Source organism: Lycium barbarum, chromosome 2 (genome assembly GCF_019175385.1).
Source record: "Lycium barbarum isolate Lr01 chromosome 2, ASM1917538v2, whole genome shotgun sequence".
Taxonomy (NCBI): domain Eukaryota; kingdom Viridiplantae; phylum Streptophyta; class Magnoliopsida; order Solanales; family Solanaceae; genus Lycium; species Lycium barbarum.
Genome location: NC_083338.1, coordinates 38,487,831 through 38,496,402, shown reverse-complemented (window position 1 = coordinate 38,496,402; position 8,572 = coordinate 38,487,831). Strand labels below are relative to the sequence as shown.

Genomic DNA, 8,572 nt, shown 5'->3' with positions numbered 1-8,572 from the left:
TTCTGAGATGATTTACTATGGCCATCTGATATGACATATTATGTTACGGGGTTATGCCCCTATTCTGATTCTTCTGTGTTGTGGCACCAGCGTCGGGAGGGTGGCCACGTTCTGTCTGCCGAGTCCCTTGGCAGGGGCCGGATTTGATATGACATATGTTTCTGTACACACTCCGCAAGTGTTAAAAATGTATAGCTGATACTTTGTATTTCCTGTTTACTTTCTGCACCTTCTATACCAGTTATGATTTTGTTTCTGCAACTCAGGCATTACATATTCAGTACATATTTCGTACTGACCCCCTTTCCTCGGGGGCTGCGTTTTCATGTCGCGCAGGTACCGACGACAGGTTTGCTGATCCGTCCGCTTAGGATCTTATTCTGCCATTTGGAGTGCTCTCTTATTCAGAGCCATCTTTTGGTATAGTCTGTCAATCCTACATATGTATATTCTCGTTCATGGGTACGGCGGGGCCCTGTCCCGTCATATGATTTTGTCGGTCTGTTTAGAGGTCTGTGGACATGTTTATGGGTTGGGATCTTTCTGTACAGCTGTGTGTATATGTTGTGTTTGGGCGATCCTTTTCGCCGCGGCGGCCGGTCCGCATATATTTAAATGTTGCTCTGTTGGCCCTGTGTGGCCTTTGTTGGTATTTTCTGCGTGCAGGGTATGTGGGATAGTCCGTAAAACAAAGGAAACTCTGCCAAAATTTTTCTGGAAATTATTTAATTTGGAAATAAAACCTTGTCGGCTTCTGCTATATACTAGAATATGTTTGAGTGCCCAGATCGGGCACTAGTCACGGCCTACGGGGTTGGGTCGTGACAAACACCCTTTCATCCGTAAAAGCATCATCTATATCAAGCTCATCAGAAGGTCTCCCAGACTCTTCAAGCCGAGAGAGATGGTCAGCAACCTGGTTTTCAGTGCCCTTGCGGTCCTTCACCTCAAAATCAAACTCTTACAGCAATAGGACCCATCTGATCAGTCGCGGATTTGCTTCCTTCTTTTCCATGAGGTATCTCAAGGCTGTATGATCAGTGTAAACCACTACTTTGGACCCCAACAAGTAGGCCCGAAATTTCTCAAAAGCAAACACAATGGCAAACAGCTCTTGCTCCGCCACTGTGTAATTCATCTGGGCAGCATTCAATGTTCTGCTTGCATAATAGATCAGGTGCATAATTTTGTTGTGCCTCTGCCCAAGCACAACACCTATTGCAAAACCACTAGCATCACACATCAATTCAAATGGCAAGGACCAGTCAAGAGCATCAATAATAGAAGCAGTAGTGAGACACTCTTTTAACTCCTCAAACGCTTTCTGGCACTTATCATCAAACGCAAACTTCTCCTTTTTTTCAAGAAGCTTGCACATTGGGTTGGAAATCTTGGAGAAATCTTTGATGAAGCGCCTGTAGAACCCAGCATGTCCCAAGAAACTTCGGACACCTTTGATTGAGATAGGTGGTGGAAGTTTTGCAATTACATCAATTTTCGCTTGATCGACCTCGATTCCCTTTTCAGAGATTTTGTGACCGAGGAAGATTCCTTCCTTCACCATAAAATGGCACTTCTCCCAATTTAGCACGAGATTTGTCTCCTTACATCTTTTCAACAATTAGCCCAGATGGCCAAGACAATCTTCAAATGAATCCCTCACAACAGAGAAATCATCCATGAATACTTCCAAGAAGTCCTCTACCATGTCAGAGAAGATTGACATCATGCACCTCTGAAAAGTGACTGGTGCATTACACAAACCAAAAGGCATCCAGCTAAATGCAAACGTCCCGTAAGGACAAGTAAAGTGGTCTTCTCCTGAGCTTCCAAAGCAATGTTGATCTGATTGTAGCCTGAATAACCATCAAGAAAGAAATAGTAGGAACGCCCCGCTAGTCTATCAAGCACCTGATCAATGAAGGGCATAGGGAAATGGTCCTTGCAAGTGGTTGTGTTGAGCTTGCGATAGTCCATGCAAACTCTCCATCCGGTGACAGTTCTGGTTGGGATCAACTAATTCTTTGCATTCGGCACAACAATGATGCCGCCCTTCTTAGGAACACATTGGACTGGGATCACCCATTTACTATCAGCAATTGGATAAACTACTCCTGCATTTAACCATTTGATGATCTCTTTCTTGACAACCTCTTTCATATTCTCGTTCAGTCGCCTCTGATGCTCTACACTTGGTTTTCTATCCTCCTCCAACTGGATTTTGTGCTCACAGATACCAGATAGAATACCTCGGATGTCTGCTATGGTCCAACCAATAGCACGCCTATACTTCCGCAACACTTCCAAAAGCTGTAGAATCTGCTCCTCAGTCAGTAGGGCTGAAATAATCACCGGTAATGTATTGTCCGGACCGAGGAAATCATATTTCAGATGTGATGGGAGCTGCTTAAGCTCCAACTTAGGTGGCTCAATGATCGAAGGCTTTGCTGGAGGATTTGTTCTATTTTCCAAATCAAGATTTAGCTTCTTTAGGTGGTATGAATATGAGCCCAACCCAACAAGTGAATTAACTATCTCCACATAGCCTTCCATGTCTTCAGCATCGAAATTCATAAGAATACCAGCTAGATCTTGACCCAAACTTTCTTCTTCCATCTTGAACTCCACTGCTTCATCAACAACATCAAACGCATCAATTATCGAAATACTCTCGTAAGCATTTGGTAACTTTATCCCTTTGCTAGCCTGAAAAATCACTTCTTCATCGTTGACTCGGAATTTGATTTCATTTTTCTCCGAATCCATCAGAGTTATCCCTGTAGCAAGGAAAGGTCTCCCCAGAATAATAGGAATGTCCCGATCAACAGCACACTCAAGAATCACAAAATCAGCGGGCAACATAAAATCACCAACCCGACAGGTCTTTTGATAGACCTATCAGCCATTTGTAACCTCATAGTAATCGGCCTTGGCATCCCCAAACCTGATTGTTTGTATATAGCAAGAGGCATCAAATTAATACTCGCCCTATTATCACACAAAGCACGAGCAAAATCATGATGCCCAACAGAACAAGGAATGGTGAACGCCCCAGGATCTCCCTTTTTCTGAACAGTTGTAGTTGAAATGATGGAACTCACAGTGTGATTCAAACTCACGGTTTCATGTTGAATTGTCTTCTTCTTGGTCAACAGATCCTTCAAATATTTAGCAAAACCAGGCATCTCCTTGACAGCTTCCAAGAAGGGAAAATTTAGAGATAACTGCTTCAACTGATCATAAAACTTCTCGAACTTAGCATCTTCCTTCTTGTTTACCAACCTATGAGGAAAGGGAGGTTTAGATTTGAAAAGCTGCGTCAAAAGACGGAGAGCCCCTTTTACAGCCTGCTTGCTTGTGCTATCAGCTTCCTTCACCATGTTTGGAATATCAGCAACCTTCTTGTCAGTAGGATTTTCATCAGCAATAATGGGTGCTTCAGACTGCACCTTATCCTCTTCATCTATTGGCTCAAGATCAATCATCTTCTCATCAGCCCCCTAGAGTATTTTACCACTCCTAGTAGTGATGGAAAACACACGGTCTACACCGTCTGCCCCATTCTTTGGATTTGGAATAGTGTCACTCGGATGTCCTCCCTTTTTAGGAGGGTGCTGCTCTCTAAAAATATCCCTCATCTGTGACTCAAGCTTCTGAATAACCGCTGTATGGGAACCCACTGTTTCTCTCAGCCTAGATAAAATCCTTTCAGACTTAGATTGATTGGCCAGAATCTTCTCAAGAATTGATTCAACCTTTGAACTACCTTGCTCTGTTGACTGCCCTTTCGGTGGTATATAAGGATTGGAACTCTTGTTCCCAAAATTGTTACTGTTGTTGTAGCTCCCTTGGTTCGCACCACCATAATTATTATTGTAGTTCCCAGAGTTGTTATAAACACCTTGACCTTGCTGAGGTCTCCATTAATTCTGATTCTGATAACCACCTTGGTAATTCTGTCTCTGGTAACCCCCTTGAGAGTTATTAACATAATTAGCATCTTCAACCTGCATAGGTGGCCCATCATGGAACGAACCATCTTAAGTATGGTACATCCCTTTTGGCAAAACTGTATCATCCTCACAAATCTTTACTTTCTTGATCTGGGATTCATCAAACTTCTTCGTTAGCAAGGAGATATTTGTTGCAAGTTCTGCCAATGTTTGCTGGGTGTCTTGATTCTCCTTTACGATATTCTATATCATAGCACTACCATACGGTATCACATCAGCATTGTTTGTGTGCCAAGCCAGATTATGAGTCGTCAGCTTGTTAAGTATGTTAGTCACTCGTCGATAAGTTTTGTTCATGAAACAACCATCAGCTGCATTATTAGCAACTGACTGCGACACTGGATCTAGCCATCGGTAGAACTTCTCCATTAATATGTGTTCCGAAAAACCATGATTCGGGTTCTTCTGCAAATACTCCTTGAATCTCTCCCAGGCTTCATATAGTTGTTCCCCCGGTCACTGCTTGAATTCATATATCTTGTCACGAATTTCAGCCTTCTTCCTAGGGGGGGTACCATTTTGTGAGAAAAGCAGTCACCATCTCTGCCTATGAAGTAATCGGATTTTGGGCAGCTTCTCAAACCATGTTCTTGCCTCCCCGGTTAAGGAATATTTGAATAACCTCAACCGAATAGCATCTTGTGGAACGTTGTTCTGGATGTGATTAGCACACACATCCACAAAGTTCTGCAAATGACGTTGAGGGTCATTCTCGGTAGAGTTCTGAAAGTATCCCTCAAGCTTCAACAACTGGTATAGAGAGGAATCGATTTTCACGCTAGCAACTGCAACTCGAGGCTAAACAATAGCAGATGCATTGTCCTCATCCGCAACAAGATCAGCGAAAATATTCTCATCATCTGATTCATTTGCCTGATTGTTCAACCGATTCCCTTGGTTGCCAGCACGTTGATTTTGCTGATTCATGTTCACCTGGTTTACACAGAGTAGCAAACAAGGTGTGATGGAATAAGCAAAAGACTTCAATCAAAGCAAACACTATTTAGTAATTTCAAAACCGTATTCCCCGGCAACGGTGCCAAAATTTGGTACGCTCAAATTACACCTATTACTAGTATAACGCGGACGTTGTCAAAAATAATAACCCAACAAGGTTGGGGTCGAATCCCACTGGGAATATGGTGTGAAAAGGTTACTAAAGTCGTAGGATGCTAAGCTTAGGTCTAATGTCTTAATCCGATAATTTTGGTAATAGTGGGTTTTTCTATAACTAATTGCTATCTACTTGCTTTGGTGAAAATTTATGGTAAAAGAAACTAAGGTTGTCTCCCCATTAGATAGGGTGTATGATCATGGGTATTGATCTTGATATACTTCTAATGGATCATTATATGAATGCACTTAATCTCTATATGAATCTCTACTATTTCCCAATAAATAAAGATTATCTCTTTCTATGATTTTCCCAAATATAAGAAAGTAACTATGAAGAATGATTAATCATGCCAAGTAAATTCTTTTTATTCCTAAGTGAATTTATTAAACAAAGTTTAAACCTTTGAGTCCTTGTTATTTATTCTTAGCAACCCTAATTATTTTCCCAAATAAATCAAGGTTTGTGGCTTTAATCAATGTTTGCAACCATTAATTATGAATGAAGAATGAAGAATAAATAAACCCTAATAATCCATTATGTATATATCAATCACAACCCATTCACAAAACACCCATCATTGGGTTCACAACCCTAGTAAGGGAATTTAGCTACTCATGACAAAGAACAAGAAATAAGAAATTGAAGAATTCATAATTGCTTACTTTGGAAGAAAAAAGGAATTGATAATACTCGAATTGATGTTTGAACCATAAAAAACTAGAGAGTATTTAATGTTCTAAGCCAAAAGTCAAAATATAATAATTGATAATTATAATAAAAACCCTACAATGGACTATTTATAGGTTTCAAAAACGTAAAATTACAGAATTTGCACTTAAGTCCCAAGCGGTACTTATACGGTCCGTACAACTTTCCACGGACCATACAAGACTTATACAACCTTCATCCAGTGTCAACAGAGAATAATACGAACTAGCCTTCCACGGTCCATGTAATGTTATACGGCTCGTACAATCCTGCTCGTGAAGCATCTTCCAATATCGTTGCATCTACTTATACGGCCCGTACAATATTGTACGGTCCGTATAAGTGTCCGTGGTTCAGCATCTATCCACTGTGACATTCCGTTACGTTGCCACCTTTTGTACGACTAGAAATACGGTCCGTGCATCTTTCTACGGACCGTGAAAATCCAGCTTCAGATCAACTTTTCTGTAACTTCAACTCCTTGAACCCGAACTTCCCGATTTACCTGAAACATGTCAAAAACACATCAAAACAGCACATACTTGCCTAAAAAAAGTAAAACATCTCGTAAAAGAGTATCAAATGTGCCATAATTTCCCGGCACATCAAGGAGTACATAAGTATAATCCATATCATCATCATCATTATCATTTCCATTATATACATCCTTAGAGGATCAACTATCATAGGATAAAAGGAAAGGTATCGCGAGAATATCAAGAATTATGAGCTTTAGTGATTCTAGAAATAAGGTCATCTTAGAAGATATTATAGAATTCACATTAAAGTATACGACAATGGGATCATTCCTTATGGAAAGAAGGGTTAACCTTACATACCTCTTTGTCTTCTTAACTACTTAACGTTCACCGCCAAAACTTGAGAAATCTACATTTAGAAGGATTCATACCATGGTTAAGCCTTAAAGACGCTTTTAAATTCAAACTAGAATAATTCATGAGTTAACGAAATTTGCGCAGAATTTTCCCTATTTCATCGGCTTCCACCACATTGCAAAACAACTTCCCAAACAACTATATTAACATTCACAATATCATAATCAAGTACTCGTATCCCAATAAGTCTCAAAATTCATTCTCATATTCAACTTATATCATCGACTTCGCTCCAACCCTTCGTATAATTGCATATAACACTTCTTTATCATCATTATTAGCTTCCATAACAAGCTTATACTCATAACATTCTAACAATGATAACCCAAGTTAAGTTACTACTCAAAATATCATGAAATCTATATTTAAGTTTTATTTTCTACTTCCTTCTCTCATCCAAGTTATTCAACAACTAAGCATGCTTAATATCATGAAATAGGCTTGAAAATTAACCTTTTATCTCATATAAATGAGTCTTGGATCAAGTTACCAACTCGTATGAAACCCCTAGCTTCACTACCAAAGAAACCCTTGAAGTCTACTAACCCTAGTGAGTCTCCCAACACTTGAATACCTTGATTCTTGCTATTTGATCCTTGATTCCCTTGAGTTTGAGTGGAAAAGGGTTTTAGAGCTTTCAAGACTTGAGGGAAAGTGAGAAATGAAATAAATGAACAAGGGTGGACATATATAACTAAAAAGAATTCTGGGCCGACCCGGATATACAGCCATTTATACGGTCCGTACAATTTATACAGTCCATGTAAATGGACCGTATAATCCTACCAGTGGTTCATTTTTCTCTGTACTGGTTATACGGACCATTATATGAGCCGCATAACTTGTACGGCCCGTATAGGAGGTCGTACAACCCACAATTTTCCAAAAACTTCCCTCATCGATTTGTTCAACCTCCAAATCTTATGGAACCTTATTAACAGTTAGATAACACTTCATTAACCATATAAGAGGCCTTATAGCAGCCCATCTAGACATCACTAAATACGCATCAAATCAACTATCGTGAAAACCTTTCCCCACACGTCTTGCACTTCACTTCCCTTGACGAACTTAGTTCCATCGATTCATATAACTTCAAACTCTTATGGTACGCACTTAAGGCTATCAAATACTCTCCTTAATCTTATGAGGACTCCATGTTCATTGCAAGCTCACTCTAGTCCACTCTTAATGTTGCAATTCGAAATCTCCGAGATGTAAAATTTTCCCCCCTTAGGAACATTCGTCCTCGAATGTTCAGTTCTTGGAGATTCTACAAAAATTTCACCAGAGTTTCCCCTGTAATATGGCACTACCACCCTGTCACAACAACCCAAAACATATCGTCTCACAGGGCTACAACAACATCAACAATCATGGCCACACACGACCAAGAAAGCATCAAAGAAAGCATTACATACCTGAGGACAATGGCGTCTCTGCCTGAGTCGCTTCTGGAGGTGGAAATAAATGTGGGTACCTAAACTTCATGTCTTCTTCCGCTACCTAGGTCATTTCCTCTCTATTATTATTTCTCCATAAAACTTTAACTGAAGCTACATCTTTGGTTCTGAGGCTCCGTACTTGCCTATATAGAATGACAACGGGAATTTCTTCATAAGACAATTTTTTTGTGACTTGGACATCATCTACGGGTATAATTCTGGAGGGTTCTCCAATGCACTTACGAAGCCTCGATACATGGAAAACTGGGTGAACTTACTCCAAATCAGAAGGTAGATCTAATTCGTATGCCACTTGGCCTACCTTGCATACAATCTCATAAGGCCCAATATACCGGGGACTAAGCTTCCCCCTTTTTCCAAATCTCATGATGC

General features: G+C 40.2%; 1 non-coding gene across 1 annotated transcript; it reads left to right on the top strand.

Moving 5' to 3' along the window:
- The first annotated feature begins 4,398 nt into the window (after positions 1 to 4,398).
- On the top strand, positions 4,399 to 4,504 carry LOC132629583 (small nucleolar RNA R71). The gene has a single exon (XR_009578351.1). It is a non-coding gene; the product is annotated as a small nucleolar RNA R71 (small nucleolar RNA).
- Positions 4,505 to 8,572: the final 4,068 nt, after the last annotated feature.